Source organism: Dermacentor variabilis, chromosome 4 (genome assembly GCF_050947875.1).
Source record: "Dermacentor variabilis isolate Ectoservices chromosome 4, ASM5094787v1, whole genome shotgun sequence".
Lineage (NCBI taxonomy): Eukaryota > Metazoa > Arthropoda > Arachnida > Ixodida > Ixodidae > Dermacentor > Dermacentor variabilis.
The window spans coordinates 207372882-207390210 of NC_134571.1; the positions used below are offsets into that span (position 1 = coordinate 207372882).

At 46.7% G+C, this 17329-nt stretch overlaps 1 protein-coding gene across 4 annotated transcripts in view; it reads right to left on the reverse strand.

The window, feature by feature from the left end:
* The window catches only part of Sh (Potassium voltage-gated channel protein Shaker), a 427856-nt gene that overhangs the window by 9078 nt on the left and 401449 nt on the right, over positions 1 to 17329 (reverse strand). The gene's annotated exons all lie outside the window — the stretch shown is intronic.

Genomic DNA, 17329 nt, shown 5'->3' on the forward strand with positions numbered 1-17329 from the left:
CTATTGCATAGATCGCGCACTGAGCGCCATGGACGTGACGATGCCGCCAGCAAAGACGCTGATACACAAAAGCAATTGCGGCCTGAAAATCGGATCAGGCGGGAGTAAAGCGTCGCACCAGAAGCAAAGCCGCATTTCAGCGACTTCGTGCTCGACACCAGGTGACGCGTCAGATGACCGTTTGCAAGTTTAAGGGGCTTTACCGTTCGCTGTTGGTTCAAGGTCAGTTGATGGCCGATTGGCTTCGTTCTGGATGTTCGAAAAGTGTCGCTCACCACCCGGTATTGCATCGAGCGATTACGCAGTGGATGGCTCAATAGATGCTTCGTATGTAGCACGTTAGCCCTTCTTCGTGCGCTTTTTCTCTATGGAGGGCACAGCTCAAAATGTTTTGCTCAACTGGCGCCACTGCGGACTGCTACACTTAAAGTGGAGTGCCGAATGAGTACTTTTTTATATGGTTCAGACGTAATAAAACTTCCTTCTAATCGGTTTTCTAACAAACGCTGGCGTGATTAAACTTCACGTGGGTTAGCTGGACAAGGCAGCACGGCGCGGTTGACAAGTACAGCAACTGGATCGCTGATACTGCTCAGCTCCCGAGTCGAGCACGTGGCCAGCCGACTTAAAGAAACATTTGAGTGGAAAGACTCGCCCACCGTTAGCCGAGACATTTACTAAATATATGCTGAGAACTGCAACATTGCAACAGCAAGCGCATCGCATTGATTCCACGTCTCGTTGTCTGCTGGTGTCACTCAGGTCTGAAGAAAAAAAAACGAATTAATTCTGCTATTTTACGTGGCAAAAACGCGATACAATTATGAGGCACGCCGTAGTGAAGAACTACGGATTAATTTTGACCACCTGTGGTTCTTTAACGTACACTCAATTAACGGTACACTAGCGTTTTTATATTTCGCCCCGATCGAAATGCGGACGCCGGGGTTTTCACGTGTGTGAAAACGATTCACGTCGAGCCACGCAGTCCCATTGGCTCAGTTCCTCATTCACATCCAATCTCCACTTAAATCACCAATAGACATCGCCTACGATGCCATTTTGTTTTCTTGCAAGTTTCCTTGGAGATTCGGTACAATCGAAGGAATAGTCTTGAGAATTTCGCAAAGATTTGCTGAGATAAATTTAAGTGACAAATATGGTCAGCTATACAGAACAGAAGCGCCATTCGCTATGGCAAAGACAGGCAATGCTGCGGGCACGTACGTAACATTCGACGAATACTGATAGTATGGCTTTTCATGCGGCGGAAAAATGCTCTTTCATTTTATTGTCATTCGCAGTTGTCTCGAAGGTTGCCGCCTCTCTGCTAGCGCTGGCATCGGCCACTCAGCTGAAGGAATCAGATCAAGACGATCGTGGAAAGACCCGGCCTTAAATTGCTTCTTGGAAAAGCTTTCCATGTATTACGAAATAAAACGTGTCGGAGGAATTTATGTGACCATCATCATCATAAACATCGGGATGCGCCATTTTGGGTAAATTAAACCGCTTCATTTGTTAATTTTGCCGCGTTATTTGGGGTGAGCACAATTCTCTCAGTGAGTGTCACCAAAACGAATATTTTATTTATCTTCCTTCTATACTTTCGGAAAGAAAGGGGGTTATCCGAAGGATCCGATTTTTATTAGTCATATCACAAAAAATAAAGTCACCAAGGTCAACGTACGGGAAAACGTGTACTTATTTCATTTTCGTACGTTTTATCAATGGATATTCGTTTTCACTTTGAATCGATAAATGTTATGCTCTTACGTATTTTGCTCCATGTACTGTAACTCTGTATATACCCTGGTTTTCGTGCGATGTCATCGGTATATACAAGTGCAAGGTTTGATAACTACCATTGTTTGTTTCCAACTCCTTGGCGGTTCGCACGCCCTAGTCAGATGTGAATGCCATTATTTGCCAGCCTTTCCGTGGTCTTTCTCGTAAAGCAATCAGAAGACTAAAGAGTTACTCTTAGTAATTAAGAAGTGCAGTCGGTGAAAAAAAAATAAGAAAAGTACAAAAGTAGGGCGAGTAAAACAAAGGGAGAACGCTCATACGCTGGAGGCATGCGAAAAAGTACACAAGCATGCCCTTGCTACGAGACCGAGTGGAAGAGAAAGGCAACGAGAGCTGTCTGAAAAAGAAACAACGAAAGAATAAGCTGCAGTGCTCTGACCTGGAAGTGTCACGTGGGCGTTTCCTTACTTATTGCTCGTTTGCCCAATTCCGGGACCGAGCTGACAAGCGGGCAGAGGCGCCGTCGTTTTGGGTGACGGCCGCTCCAATTGCTCGAACGGAGGAGGGCGCCGAGAGCGAGCGAGCTGCACCGCGGGCCGACCAGATTCCAATCAATCTCCGGCATCGTTAACGCTGGCCGGACGAGCGGCGCCGCTCCAAATGAAGCGCGACGCGCTCTGAGACAAGCAGGCGAGAGAGAAGACGCTGGCAGAAATTGAGACGGGCAAACTTTTTTTGCCAGTGAAAGAAGTAAGGAATGAGAGAGAGCGAAAGAAGAAAAGCAGGTACCTAGGAAAATCAACCTCGGCGCATGCAAGTGTCACGGGCAATACAGGTTATGCGGGGCCACGCAACGAGGAACTCCTGCAGGCTAGTGTCAAGGACTCGTCATAACAGTAGGAATTATTATTATCATCCGAACAAGAGTCTTCTGCGTGAGGAAAGCATGCTTCCAGCGATGATCACCGCTTTATTACGTTGTTTCCGTCTTATAACAGCTTCTTTCACAGTGCAGAGAAGTGGGCGAATATAAAATATTTCCAATACAAATCAAATACGAACAGTAAGTATCGAATGTCGAATCATATATCGAATCTTTATTTCGGCATAATTAGATAGCAGACTTGTACTGAGTACTGAAAATAAAAAAAAAATTGAAAGGAAAGCAGCCAACTATCGCAGACGCGCACGATCAGTTTTAAACGATGTATCACTAATTGTAATTAAAGGGACTGAACGAATAGCTCTTTAACAGTTTGAGAACCTTCTAGCAAACAAGCTTCTCCAGAATGAATGGGTGCTCGATTAGAAGCTTTACAAAAACGCAAAATAAAGGTGTTGAAAAAAATATAGCAAGTTCTGGAAAAGAAAACAAGTAGCTTCCGAAGGACTTGTGTGCCGCAGAAACAATTAAAAAGGACAGTTCTAGAGAAAAGATCATTGGCTGCAGCACAAAAGATAAAACTGCGACATGACTGCACTACGAGAAACCCTACATTACAGACGTGGACCAAAAATTACAGACGGTCATGTTGACTTCCCGCGCCAAACCGATAACAAAGATCGCGTTACCGGTTTCGTTTCTGGATTGCTTCAAAAACGTTCTTGTTGTTTCGCTTCTGATAACTTGCGATACTTTATTTTTCAGATGGAGAACAATAACCGGGCTTTACCACTCGGTTGTTGCGAAATATTCGGTGGGTATGGATACTGGAAAATATCGAATGAAATATTTTCTAATACGAATAAGAACCATCATCATCATCATCATCATCATCATCATCATCATCATCATCATCGGCCTGGCTACGCCCACTGCAGGGCAAAGACCTCTCCCATACTTCTCCAACTACCCCGGCCATGTGCTAATTGTGGCAATGTCCCTGCAAACTTCTTAATCTAATCCGCCCACCTAACTTTCTGCCGCCCCCTGCTACGCTTCCCTTCTCTTGGAATCCAGTCCGTAACCCTTAATGACCATCGCTTATCTACCCTCCTCCTTACATGTCCTGCCCATGCCCATTTCTTTTTCTTGATTTCAACTAAGATGCCATTAACTCGCGTTTGTTCCCTAACCCAATCTGCTATTTTCTGATCCCTTTAACCTTACACCCATCATTCTTCTTTCCATAGCTCGTTCCATCGTCCTCAATTTAAGTAGAATCCTTTCTGTAAGCCTCCAGGTTTCTGCCTCGTAGGTGAGTACTGGTAAGACAGAGCTGTTATACACTTTTCTTTTGAGGGATAGTGGCAACCTGCTGTTCATGATCTGAGAATGCCTGCCAAACGCACCCCAGCCCATTCTTATTCTGCTGATTGAATACGACTAGTTATTGCGTAATATTCAATTCGTATTCCAACTTTCAAATATTCGCCCACCCCTACGATAGAGCCCACCCATTCATTACGCTCGCCCCACCTGGCGTTGTGACGCAGTTAGCGAAAGGCAGCTAGGTCGAGGTGACACAGTCAGTTTCGCGTGTACGGAATCTTCCTGGGACAAGATTCTGGCCATGTTTATGCATCCCCCCCCCAACATACACTTTCTTTCGGTACTCACGCTTGTCGAGAGGGCGAAGAGCGATTGTCAAGAGTGATAACACGGGAGTATGTTGCCTGCGCCTCCAGAATGCGCAATAGATAACGCCGTGGAGCTCACAAACTAGGAGCTTGTAACTCAAAAATTCCGTTTGCTGAACGATTGAAAACAGGCTTTTCACCCACGCATTTGTCATGAATTCGAGTAGAAAGCATTCTGCGAGCGTCTTGCTGGGGGCCTTTGTTGCCTATACGTAACGTACCATCAGGTTGGCTAAGGCTAAGTTGTGTCGAAAACGGGCAGTCGTCCGGGTATTTATACTTTTAAAGAGAGAGAAATAACCTTCCGGAATTGAGGAATGCTTGGACATGAGACGTTTTCGTCCTATTTTATGAACGATATTGTCAGGGATGAGTCCGGTGTTTCAACTTCAAATATTCGCCCATCCCTACAATAGAGTCGTTCCATTTGGCTCCTGGTGCCACCAGATACAAAGCTGTTACCCAGTGTATGATAATGCCCTGTAATAAACCAGCTGGTTGTACGTTCTGTTCATAGCAGATAGTGACCAAGTCCGTTTCTTAAAACTGGAGCATGCTTTAATCATCGCCATGCTTGTTTCCCAATATATCTCCTCAGTCTATATTTCCAATGGTTACCCCTTCATTCTGGCTTTTGGCAACGCCCGCCTTCTATGCTCCTATATTCGGAACCACTCCGCCTCCTCCTCCTCACCCCTTGGTCGGATGAATCCAAGCGTCGACTATTATTGCACCGCTAAGTTGCTCTGCGCAAGAACATAGCCTCATGGCAGGCACAGCACTCTACGGAAATCTGAAGCTGTAATTTCATCTCTCTGTAAAGCGTGCTTTGCCTGTATAGCAGCGCTGTAGTGGCATAAGGCAACTTAAGAAGAGATACTCCTCGGAGAGCGGAAAGCTAACTGAACAAATTTTAAGAACAATATGGACTTCAATTTGATAATTACGGCATGCTGTCGAGCACCTCAAACTCTTATCTGGCCATTTTTTGTGCTCCGTGGTAGTGGTAAAACTACGGTCTCTTGTGCAAAGTTCGGGTTGCATAGAAGGCCTAGCAATTCATTCATTCATTCACAAAACTTTATTAGTGTCCTGAAGCCCGGTATTTTCAGACCGAGGCGGGCCGCGTCCACGTCGGCACCGCCAGGCCGAGCCTTATGGCGTCATCATGGACCCTCTGGACAGCCCGTAGCTGATCTTGATATGAAGAGCTTGTTATCAACTTGTGCCAGTAAAGCCATTTTTCTTCCGGGTCGGCGAGAGTCGCGGGACAGCCCACCAGCATGTGTCTGATGTCAATGATGCCAGCGCACACGTTACATTCTTTCCTAATTTCTCTTTCGGGGTGAATTTTATTTATGAAATACGGAGTGGGGTACGTCCCGGTTTGCAGTAAACGTAGCGTCACTGCCTGAGCCCTGTTCAATTTTACGTGTGGCAGAGGGAATTGCCTACGCCCCAAGTAGTAATATTTAGTGATGTCGTTGCAAGTTAGTAACTGATCTTTATGTTCCCCGGAATGGTAGTGGGCGTCGGTTCGGTTCTGACCGGCACGGCAAGCAAGTCCTCGTGCCAGGTCGTTCGTCACCTCGTTGAGGTTGGGCCGAGTCTCGTCCACTTGTCCCATATGTGCAGGAAACCATCGGATTTCTGTTTTGATAGTTTCGACCTTGTCGATAATTTTAGCCGCAGTCCCAGCTACATAGCCTTTGTCAAAGCTCTTAATTGCTGCTTTGGAATCGCTATAGATGAAAGACCATTTACGGCTCCTGATGGCTAGAGCAATCGCGGCTTGCTCCGCCACCGTGGAATCCTTAGTGAAGATGGTGACGGCGTCCCGTACCTCGCCCCGGCTGTCGACCACCACGGCGGTGTAGGCCTCTTTGCCTTGGACCCAGGCAGCGTCTACAAGGGCCGCCTGTTGTCCTAGCTGTTCAATTTCTTTCAACAAAGCTTTCGCTCTCGCTTTTCTCCTGCTAACGTTGTGTTCCGGGTGCATATTTCTCGGGAGGGGGGTGGTTCTGATCGCGTCTCTAAGTTGCCCGCTCAATTCTACCTCGGATTCCTTCGGGTTCATCGATCTATTTGCGTCTGTCCCTATCGCTTTGAGTATAAGCCTGCCCGCTCGCGTTTTCGTCAGTCTTTCCTGCTGCGCCATCTGTTGCGCTTCCGCCATCTCTTCTATCGTATTGTGCACGCCTAGGTTCATGAGCTTCACGTTCGAGGTGCTGATGGGTATACCTAGGGTAGCCTTCACTAACTTTCTGATCAGAGTGTTTAGCTTGTTCAGCTCGGCCTGCGACCATTTAAATAGACCTGCCACGTAGGTGAAGTGACATAGAGCGAAGGCGTGCACTAGCCTTAGAGCGCTGTCCTCACCCAGGCCTCTGTGTCTGTTGCTTATTCTCCTTAGTAATCTGATGACTTGGTCCGTCTTGTTTGAAATGTGTTGAATGGCATTCATGTTGGTACCTCCCGCTGCTATGTGGAAGCCTAAAACTTTAATATTTTCCACCTGCCTGATCGCGGATCCGTCGTGACAGCGTAACATAATCTTGGGTTCCTCCCCGGGGACGTAGCCCCTGGGTCTTCGACCCCTGCGTCGATGTTTTAGGACCAAAAGCTCAGACTTTGCCGCCGAACAGTTGAGTCCCATCTCGCCTAGCGTGCTTTCCACGGCGTGTATGCTCTCCTGCAGTCTGGTCTCCGTTTGCCCTACGTTACCGTTGGCGCTCCATATGGTTATATCATCGGCGTATATTGCAAAGTGTATACCTTCTATACTCTCCAGTTTCCTCGCGACTCTGGTCATTGCTAGATTAAATAGCATGGGCGAAAGTACGGCCCCTTGCGGGGTGCCCCTGTTTCCCAGGTTCATCACCTTCGATTTTAGTTCTCCTAGCGTGAGGCTCGCTTGCCTACCGCCCAGAAACGCCTTGACTACGCTGTATAGCCTCTCGCCCAACCCCAGCTCGGACAGGACCTCGAGGATGGCCTTGTGCTCTATGCGATCAAAAGCTTTTTCGACGTCTAGTCCCGGAATCGCTCTCGCGTGCACCGGGCTAACGTGTATGAGCTGGTGTTTGATCAGGAGCATGGCGTCCTGAGTCGATAGTCCGGGCCGGAAACCGTTATAAAATATTTTATATTTCTCCCTGTAGACAAACAACTGAAAATGGGTTAAAAAATTTTGTTTCTTAGTGCTTCAATACTTCACAAAAGATGCTTAAATTCGATTATTGTACTCAAGAACACTGGCGATTGGCTTCAGTAAATGCAATATTGCTGCAATTAGAATCATACCAAGATACTGGGAAGTTACGCATACTTCTGCATTCACATGCGCAATTACGCTGGAAATCAGTCATGATAAGCACAATATTCTTTTTGCGCAGAAGCAGTGAAAGCAGTGTAATATTTATAAACAGATAAACGAAGTGTAAAGTTTCTAAACATGATCGTTAATATAGGATATCGTCAATTCGCATAAAATTTCGCATGAACACAGCCCAAATTTTAAGGACGTTTAAACCTTCAAAATTTTCTTTCTGTGTAGATGGTACTCTCCGAACCCTTGCGAGCTTCCTCCTATAGCCAGGCTTCTTGTACTACCCTGAAATGGAGATGTAGCTTCACTTAATTGTGATACAGACGTTATTTTAATTATTTTTTTTGGCATCTTTGTTTGCTCGAACTCATGAACTACCGAGTCGGAAGGATGATCAACTCTTGTAGAACTTTTTCAAAGCCTTTGTGGTGTGGGAGGCGGAGCGAAGAAGTAGCCGCCGTAGCCGCGGTTTATTTAGGCCGGCCAGCCATGATGCAGCGGGATCTCGGCTGCGGCCAACACCGCGGCCGCCCAGGTCGAACGCACTAGCGTGTTCTACCGGCACGTGAGCCCAACTTCTTCTTCGCCTTCTACAGAGGCGATAGTTGCGCCACTACAGGCCCCCCCTACTAGTGCGAACCGCGATTGAAATAAAGTCCAATGATAAAGTCAAGGAAAGTGTGCAGATGGCGACGTCATTGGTACTGTCGGGTTCACGCAGTGTGAAAGAGATGTACCAGGCAGCAGCCGCAGCACAGTTGTGAGCGAGGTGCAGCCACAGTGATGCCGTAGTACGAACTCACAACCTGCCGCAGGTTCTGGTAGATACCTGAGCCTGGTAAAGTCGGAGCTCCGAAAAAACACCACCTGGCAGCTCGGACTTGCGTGAAGATAGTGCACGTGTTGGTCACTCAGGATGTAGACGTAGAAGTGACACTCGAGCTGAAGAAACCAAATGCAAAGCTGCTCCTGCAAAACTTCTGCAGGTCATGCATCCGCAGAAGGTTTGAGCGCAGAGCATGGGAACGCTTGCCTGCTGCTGCTTGGGGTGGAATTTCAAATGCCGGTAGCATCAGGGTTGCGGTGGTCGCTGAATGCATCGCGAAGTTTTTGCTTGCGGCGTCACCGTGCCTGCGAGAGTCAAATTCGCACCTAGTGAATCCGGTGAGAGAGCCTCTGTATCAGTGATGAGTGGAGTGCCCCCTACCGGACAGCTTGCGGTAACGTGTCGACCAGACCACGGAATTTCTGTGGCAGCGTATACTTTCAACGGAAAGTCGCCCCCTAAGCAATGTTGCCACTTAAACACACGGGATGGAGTGCCGCTTAGTCGGCAAGTTCTTAGTTGTGGCCGGCACTCTACCCTGTCTTTTCTTGTATTTTTCCTATGTTTGTATGTGCTGTAACACTGATACGAAGAGCGCATGAATCGAATCTCCTTATGGGAAACAGCAACGAAATCTTGTTGTTAAGAGACTTCGCCGCATGATGTGGTTTGAACGATTAAAGTGAAATAGCTCGTCGCTTGTGGTGCTATCATAGGCAGAAAGCACAGTTATCGCCTGTGCACTGATGAGAATCTTAGAATGAGCTAGTACCGACTCAGATAGGGCTAGTACGCGCCTGCTGTCACCACAGAAAAACGCACAATATGGGCAAAACTTGTAGTTGTGAGCCAACTAGGCGAGCATGGACTTCCTACAGCTACCAGCTTCTAGTTGGAGAAACGCCATGATTGTTATGTAAATAAACCTATCTTTCTCTCGCTCTATCTCTGCACTTCAAGCTATAATGTCGAAGAGTAGTGAAACAATTAAAATATAATAAAAACAATTTAAAAAAAACAAAACAAATAAAACACATGCAACCACGCAACCACCCAGACCTTCTCGCACGTCGTGTTGTTTGCACAACCAATGGTTTCACATTCCTTTTTGGCCACGCTCTGGCCTTCAAAGCTTCTGCTTAGTCACACGCCACTGAACTGTGGAACCACCTTCCTCATGACGTAGTGTGCATTCGCGACAAAGAGAAGTTTACATATAAATAAACATCTATTGATGAAAGGCCGACTACTCTGTTCATCGGTGTTCTTTTTTTTCATTTTTGGTTCACTAGATATTGCAATAACCTTGCGCCATGTTTCTCTCTCTCGCTCTCTCTCTCTCTTTCGTTCCGCCTAACTTGTTTTTGTGAATGCCTTGTTAGTTTTTTCTGTTTTTGGTGTGTTAAGTAATGTTAAAATAGTGTAACCAAATTCTATCCCCATGGACCCTTACTTAAGGCCCAACCAAGGTATGTGAGGTATGTAGTAAATAAGAAAGTGTAAATTTTCAATCCGCCTGTCTCCTTAAGAGCATGATAGGAGCGTCTTTCTGGCGATTAAGCTTCGGATGGTATAAATGAATACGAATCAATTCAGCGTCTCAGCTGGCGACCGCTATGTTTAATTGAATTTCATTGGCTGGAAAAAGTGATCGGACAACATTTCAGAAAGTTGCAACGACAGCTGAAAAACTTCCTTGCTGTTCGTTAATTAAGCACAACCAAGGCTAAGCATTTTGGTATGACGCACCCCGTTTAAATCATTGCTGTGTTTGGAATATCGACAATGAGCGGGTTGAAGCCAAAGTCAAAGTGTCCAGTCAAAGTGTCCGTTATTGGCGCCCACATGGTGGCAGCGATGATAGCAGGGACACCCTTACGCTGTAGAAGAGTAATGATAGTCCTGACAAAAGTAACACACAAAAAAAAGTCAAATGCCGGAGCAAGTGAAAAATTCACAACGGTTAAAACACCTGGCCCTTTCGCCACCGAGGATAATTCGTGGCCTATGCTATTTAAAATTAAGCACTCTTATGAGAAGAGTTAATTTTCGCGTTGACTTCACGCTCAAGCTTTTGTAGTATTATATTGTTACAAAGGGTCAGTGCAAGTAAAACATGCGGGAAGCGAGAGTGGAGAAAGAGGAGGACGACGTTGCTCGTACGATTTCGACGGTTATTTGTGCCGTGGGCATCGTTAAAGCAGCCCTTTAAACCTCTCCGGAGACTGTAAGAGGTTGGTGGAAGGTGCGGGGTAAGACGAAGACGAACCCAACGACGGAAGCTCTACTCCCTCGACTTCGCCGCAGCCGCTGCCTTGCCGGACTTCCGCTTTCGCCGATCGAACTGGTGTCCCAAGTCCAGACCACTGATGCGGTGAGGGCAACTTCTACGGGTTCCTTGCTATACTATCACGTGCCACCAAACTTCGGCGGTACCTCAGGAGAAGACTTCGATGAGTGGCTCAAGAACTAGAATCGTTTGAGCAGAAGCAACGGCTGGGACTCGACAGCGGAGCTCAGTCATTTTGTGTTTTTGCTAACTAACACCGCTCTCATGTGGCATTAAAACCACGAGGACATGTTCACAACTTGGGATCGTTTTGTTGAGGAAGTGCAGAAGTGCTTCGGCGATTCTAACGCGAAGAAAAAGCGAGCGAAGCAGACATTGACTCAGAGGGTAGAGCTTCCAGGGGAGATATATACCACATATATAGAAGAAATCTTGAAGTTGTGCAAGATGGTGAATCCCAGGATAGCTGACGAGGACAAGGTTGGACGCGTTCTTAAGGGGATAGCCGAAGACGTGTACAATTTCTTGATTGGCAAAGGGAACCTGAACTACGTGTCCGAAGCAATGCAGCACTGTCGCATATTGGAATCACTGAAGATGCGACCAATAGCTCCGAAATTTGGCCGTCTGTCGAACCTGCTACCAGTGGCCAGTGTCGATACGATGCCGCCTACTGACCTTTCGTCGACAATACGACAGATTGTAAGAGAAGACTTGCTTCGATGCCAGCAAATCTCTCACTGCCCCTGTGGCTTTCAGGACGTCTAGGCAACAGAAACAGAACGCACGCGAACGCCGTCCGCTCCGAGCCCATGGCAGCCATCAATTAATGCAATAGATGTCGTCGATGAGTACCAAGGAACACTGCTATCTGGGTACTCATATCGACCACCCTCCAATTACGAACGCCGTTTTCACTCGTCGCGCTTCTGTCAACGAACCTCGGCTGGCTACTGTCCCAATGAAGAGCGATACTACCATTCAATTCCTTATGAGAGGCCTGGTTACTCCGGGCTGCCGCAGGTGTCTCGACCCGTTCCGGTGTGCTACAGCTGTGGCGTCCCAGGTCACATCTCGCGCTTTTGCAACTACCGCCCTTAATACTAGCGAGCACATGTCTTCCCAGCCTTTCGACCGCCCGTCCTCTACGCCTTGGCCACCACGCACACCTCCCGGTTTACGCTCCCCGTTACCAGCCTCTGATCGAATCTTAACGCCGCCACGAGCTTCCCGTGTTCAACGATCCCCATCGCCTCGGCTACGCACGCAGTCACCGCGGCCGGAAAACTAGGTGCGACCAACGTGGGTATGGCCACAAGATACCACGCACTATCGACAGATATAACCCGTCAGTGTTTATGCTCAAGAACAAAGTTCATGTACTTGTTGATGACATGCCCACCATGTCACTTATGGATGCAGGCGCGACAATATCTGTGATGAGTGTCAATTTTAAGAGGCTTCTTCGACTGAAAGTAATGTCTTCTTTAAGCCGTGGTGCGACATTCCGTGGTGTGAGCGGTGATGTGTTGTCTTGTGGGAGTCTGTACTGCGGACGTGTCTTTAGGTGGCAAAGTGTTTCCCACAGAATTCGCGGTTGTTACACGATCCACACATGACGTTATTTTGGGAATCGATATTTTGCGGGAGTGTTGGGCAACTGTTGACTGTAGAAGTGGGCACCTTTCCGTCCGCGGTAGTTTCCCAGCTGCGCTCTTGGAGAATTCATCACTTGATGGATCACTTGATGAATGCATCTTTGTCGTCTCCGAGGACACGATCGTTCCTGCATTTTCTGCTGTGTGCGTTCTAGTAACCGCTTTTGCTAACAACCTTGCCATGTTCGATGCTACGCTGGAAACGATTTAATTGACTTGTGTAACAAAAAAAAACATTTTAGATCCGCATTGAGTGGTGTTTGTAGTCGAAGGACGCGCAAGTGTGTGGACGATTAACAGTTCAATAGAGCCCGCAGTGTTGCCTCGTGGCATGAAATTCGCTGTATTCAAACCCGAATCCTCTACGACGCTGGTTAAGCTTATTGCTGCTGCAGGCGAGAATAATCATCTAGGCTCTCAAGGTTCAGAAGACTCAAAACTTTTGCAAACGATCAGCAAGTCACTTAGTCAAAGCGAACGCTATACACTCCCGTGCGTTCTCTCCAAGCACTCGGAAGAGTGACTTTTCGAAAAGCAGCAAAATGCCTCTAATTCCAGCGTCTTGAATACGTCATCGCATCAACACCGCTTCGGTGCATCCCACACGGCAGAAACCTTTGAGTGGCACCGTCAGAGCGCAGCATCATCAACGAGTAAGTGCAAGAGATGCTAGGAAAGGGAGTAATTCAAGAATCGGCAACTCCCTGGGCCGCTGCCGTCATTCTTGCGAAGAAGAAAGATGGTACGTGGAGATTCTGCGTTGATTACCGCTAACTGAATTTCGTTACCAAGAAAGACGTTTATCCGCTGACCAGTATTGATGACGCCATCGACTGTCTGCATTCCGCTTCCTACTTCTCTTTCGTGGACCTGAGAGCAGGTCATTCGCAAATTCCAATGTACCCAGCTGACAAGGAAACGACGGCATTCGTTAGGCCGGATGTCACGCCGTTCAGACTGTGCAATGCGCCGGCGACATTCCAAAGATTCATGGATACTGTTCTGCACGGTTTGAAATGGCAGATTTGTATGTGCTACCTTCATGATGTCGTAATTTTTGGACGCACATTTAAGGAGCACAACATTCGTCTCGCTATTGTACTCGACTGCATGGAAATGGCTAGTCTTGAGCTGAATCCCAAAAAATACCATTTTGGCGAGCGCCAAAATGTGGTGTTAGGACTCGTCTGTAAGGCTGGCATGAGACCCGGCCCACAGAAGACGGCAACCGTTGAATCGTTCGAACAACCTGAATGTCAGACAGCTTCGTAGGGTTCTGCTCATACTTCTGGCGGTTCATACTCGGTCTCGGGGATGTTGGTCACCCTTTGACGAATCTTCTGCGTAAGAACGCTCCGTTTCAGTGGACCCCTTAGTGTGAAGCCGCTTTTCGCCAGCTGAAGTCTTTGTTAACTTCGCAGCCTCCGGCACTTGGATCCTTGGCCACCAACAGAGACTCACACAGGCGCAAGTGGCGTCGGCGCCGGTGCCGTCCTCGTTCAGAGCTCCAGGAACGACGAACATGGCGTCGCGTGCGCAAGCCGTTCTTTACACGAGCCTGAACGGAACTGCACTGTGACGGAACAAGAATGCCTAGCAGTAGTATTTGCCGTGCAGCAGTTTCGCTCGTACGTCTATGGTCGCCCGTTCACCATCGTCACAGATCACCATTCTCTGTGCTGGCTGATCAATCTTCGTGACCCGTCCGGTCGCCTCGCGCGATTTACAAAAGTATGTATTCACTATTTCGTACAAGAGTCGCCGTCGACTCGCTGACGCGGATTGCCTTTCTAGGATACCACTACATACGACGAATTGTGAAGCCGACAACCTTGATCACCTTACCGCTTCCCTTTCGCCTGATTTTCTGAATGCCTTGGCATTCGCCGCCGAGCGGCGCAAAGATTCAAGCTTGAATGCTCTTTTCGCTGTCACACAAGGGCCTATGCTCGCAGGTGGATTTTGCGTCCGAGATGGTCATCTTTACAAGCGGAACTTCTCAACGACGGGCGCCCGCTTTCAACTGGTGGTTCTGGAGTCTCCTTACACGCCAGTTCTGTGCGTTACGACCCGACCTCAGGTCACATAAGGATCGCGCGAACACTTAGTCGTACCAAAGAAAGATTCGACTGGCCTGAAATGTGCAAAACAATTTACTTATTTCATTTTATTTGTACATACTGCAGCCTCAATGAGGCTATTGATGGACTGGGATGAGCAACAAACATGCAACATTTGTAAACAAGCTTGCGTTAATTGTTTCCGTGGTAGTGAACGGATGTTGCCCGGTAATGAATTCCAGACTTCAATTGTTGATGGAAGAAAATTGCGTTTAAAAGAATCAGTGCGGGCAAAAAAGGATGAGATATATAGAGCATGGTGACATCTCGTACATGAGGGTTTGGAAAAACTCGCGCAGGTATCTAGAGAGGAGAGGCGAGGAGAATTGATTAACGTGTGTAGGAATTGTAGGCATTCAAGTTTGCGACACTCTGCAAGAGGAGTGAGACTAAGTAGGGGAAGAGGGCTAGACGGCGAAAATTCCTTGTCATATCTATTACAAACAAAACGCACTGCTTTTTTTTTTGCACCGATTCTAATTTTTCGACGTCACAGTGTTTGTATGGATTTCATACAACGCAGCCATATTCGAGGATGGGGCGAATGAGGGTTTCGTATGTAAGAAGTTTAGTTTCTTGAGGAGCAAGACGCAGCGTACGATGTAAGTAACCTAGTGTTTTAAGGGCCTTGTTACAGGTGATATCGATGTGTTTCTACGATGACAAATCGTGTGTTAGTAGGATACCTAAATATTTGTATTCGAATACCCTATCTAAAGTAATATTTTTAAAGGCATAGGCAAAGAAGGAAGGGAATAAGGGTTGTGTAAAGAACATGGAGAAAGTTTTGGAAAAGTTGATTTCATTTGCCATGCTTTGGACCAGTTACAGCAGTCAGCAACATAATTAAAATTATGGGGTTTTACTTTTCAAAATCACTTTCTGATTATGAGGTACGCCGTAGTGGAGGTCTCCGGAAATTTCGACCACCTGGAGTTCTTTAACGTGCACCTAAATCTAAGCACACGGACGTTTTCGCATTTCGCCCCCATCGAAATGCGGCCGCCGTAGCCGGGATTTGATCCCGCGACCTCGTGCTTAGCAGCCCAACACCATAGCCACTGAGCAACCACTGCGGGTTCAGCAAAATAATTGTTAAGCACAACATGATCAGTAGGAGATTTATTGTATGATATAAAACGCAATCATCCGCAAAAAGGCGTGTTTTAATTGAGGAATGTAGGGGGAGATCATTAATATAAAGCAGCAATAGAAGAGGGCCCAGCACTGAGCCTTGGGGAACCCCTGATGAAACAGGCATCAAGGGTGAGTTAGTAGAGTTGAAACATACATGTTGCGAACGCTGGGAAAGAAAATCCGATATCCAGCCAACCAAAGATGCATTTTTTAGTATAGCGAGCAGCTTGCACATAAGTTTAGGGTGTGAGACAGTGTCGAAAGCCTTTGCAAAGTCTATAACAACAGCATCAATCTGGTCATCTATGTCTAAAGAGCTGCTGATGTCATCAACGAATTCTGCCACTTCTGTTATAGTGCTAAGGCCACGTCTAAAACCATGCTGGAAAGTGCATAAAATCTTGTTAGTTTCAAGAAATTCGATAATATGTTTAAAGATAATGTGTTCGAGTAATTTACATGAGTGTGCTGTTAAGGAGATTGGCCTATAGTTAGATAACAATTGAACGTTGCCCGACTTAAATAACGGCAAAATTGAAGCAAGTTTCCACGAGGGAGCAACAATGGCGGTTGAGAGAGATTTTCTAAAGATAATTGTTAGATATCTGCTGTACCAAAGAGAGTACCGAACGAGAAAGACAGTCGGGATACCGTCGGGACCACAGCACTTCTCGGTGGGTAAGTTTAGGATTAAGTTCAGTACACCTTCAGCAGACAGCGATATATCGTCGGTTCGGAATCAAAAACGGGTTACAGAGTTATCAGTCGTAGAGACAGAGTGGAAGTAGGTGTTAAAAGAAGATACTGTCTGCGAATCAGAAACTGCAACGTTGTTAATTAATAACGTGTCCGAGGATAACCCAGGTGGTAGGATAGCTTTCAAAACTTCCAGAGATTAGCCAGCATTAATTTCAGCAAGGTTTCCTTCTAAAAATTTTTTGCAGCAACCATTTTAGAACCGAGTTCCTTTTTAGCGCTATGGAATTGCATGCGTTTTGTTGAGTCACCAGAGCGTTTCGATCGACGTTATCTGGCCACACGACGTGATAAATGCAAAAGGTACCTAGTCATCCAAAGAATTTCAGTGTTTTTTTGTTTTTGAAGGAATAAAAAAGTTGGTACACTTACTGACAAGATATTAGAAGAATCTTGTCAAAGTATTGGTATCACTAGTGTTACTTATTAGTTCAAACTCATGAAAGGAATCATGGCCGTCTAATTTTATTGCCAAATCATCCGAGCGGGTAAAGTCAGGAAATGTGCGGTAGATATAGCGGTATTTAGGGAGGATGCCAGGAACTGAAATTAACACAGCATTGTGGTCAAATATTCCATCAATAACATCGCATTCGTAACCGGCATTAAAAAGAAAGACAGTAAGAAAGACAAGACCAAGGACGGAAGTTTGCCGAGTGAAATCCTGAACGATCTGCTGCAGGCCACAGGACTATGAAATGTGGACCAACTCCCGTCCGATAGCTACTTCATGTCCGCTTACTTTCATAGAAGACCAATCAACACCAGGGGCATTAAAATAGCCCATGCAGATAACGTTGGGTGAAGAAGTATTATGACTATGCAAAAATTGACAAAAGATTGTGTAAATGCTCAATATTAGAACCAGGCGGACGGGACACGACC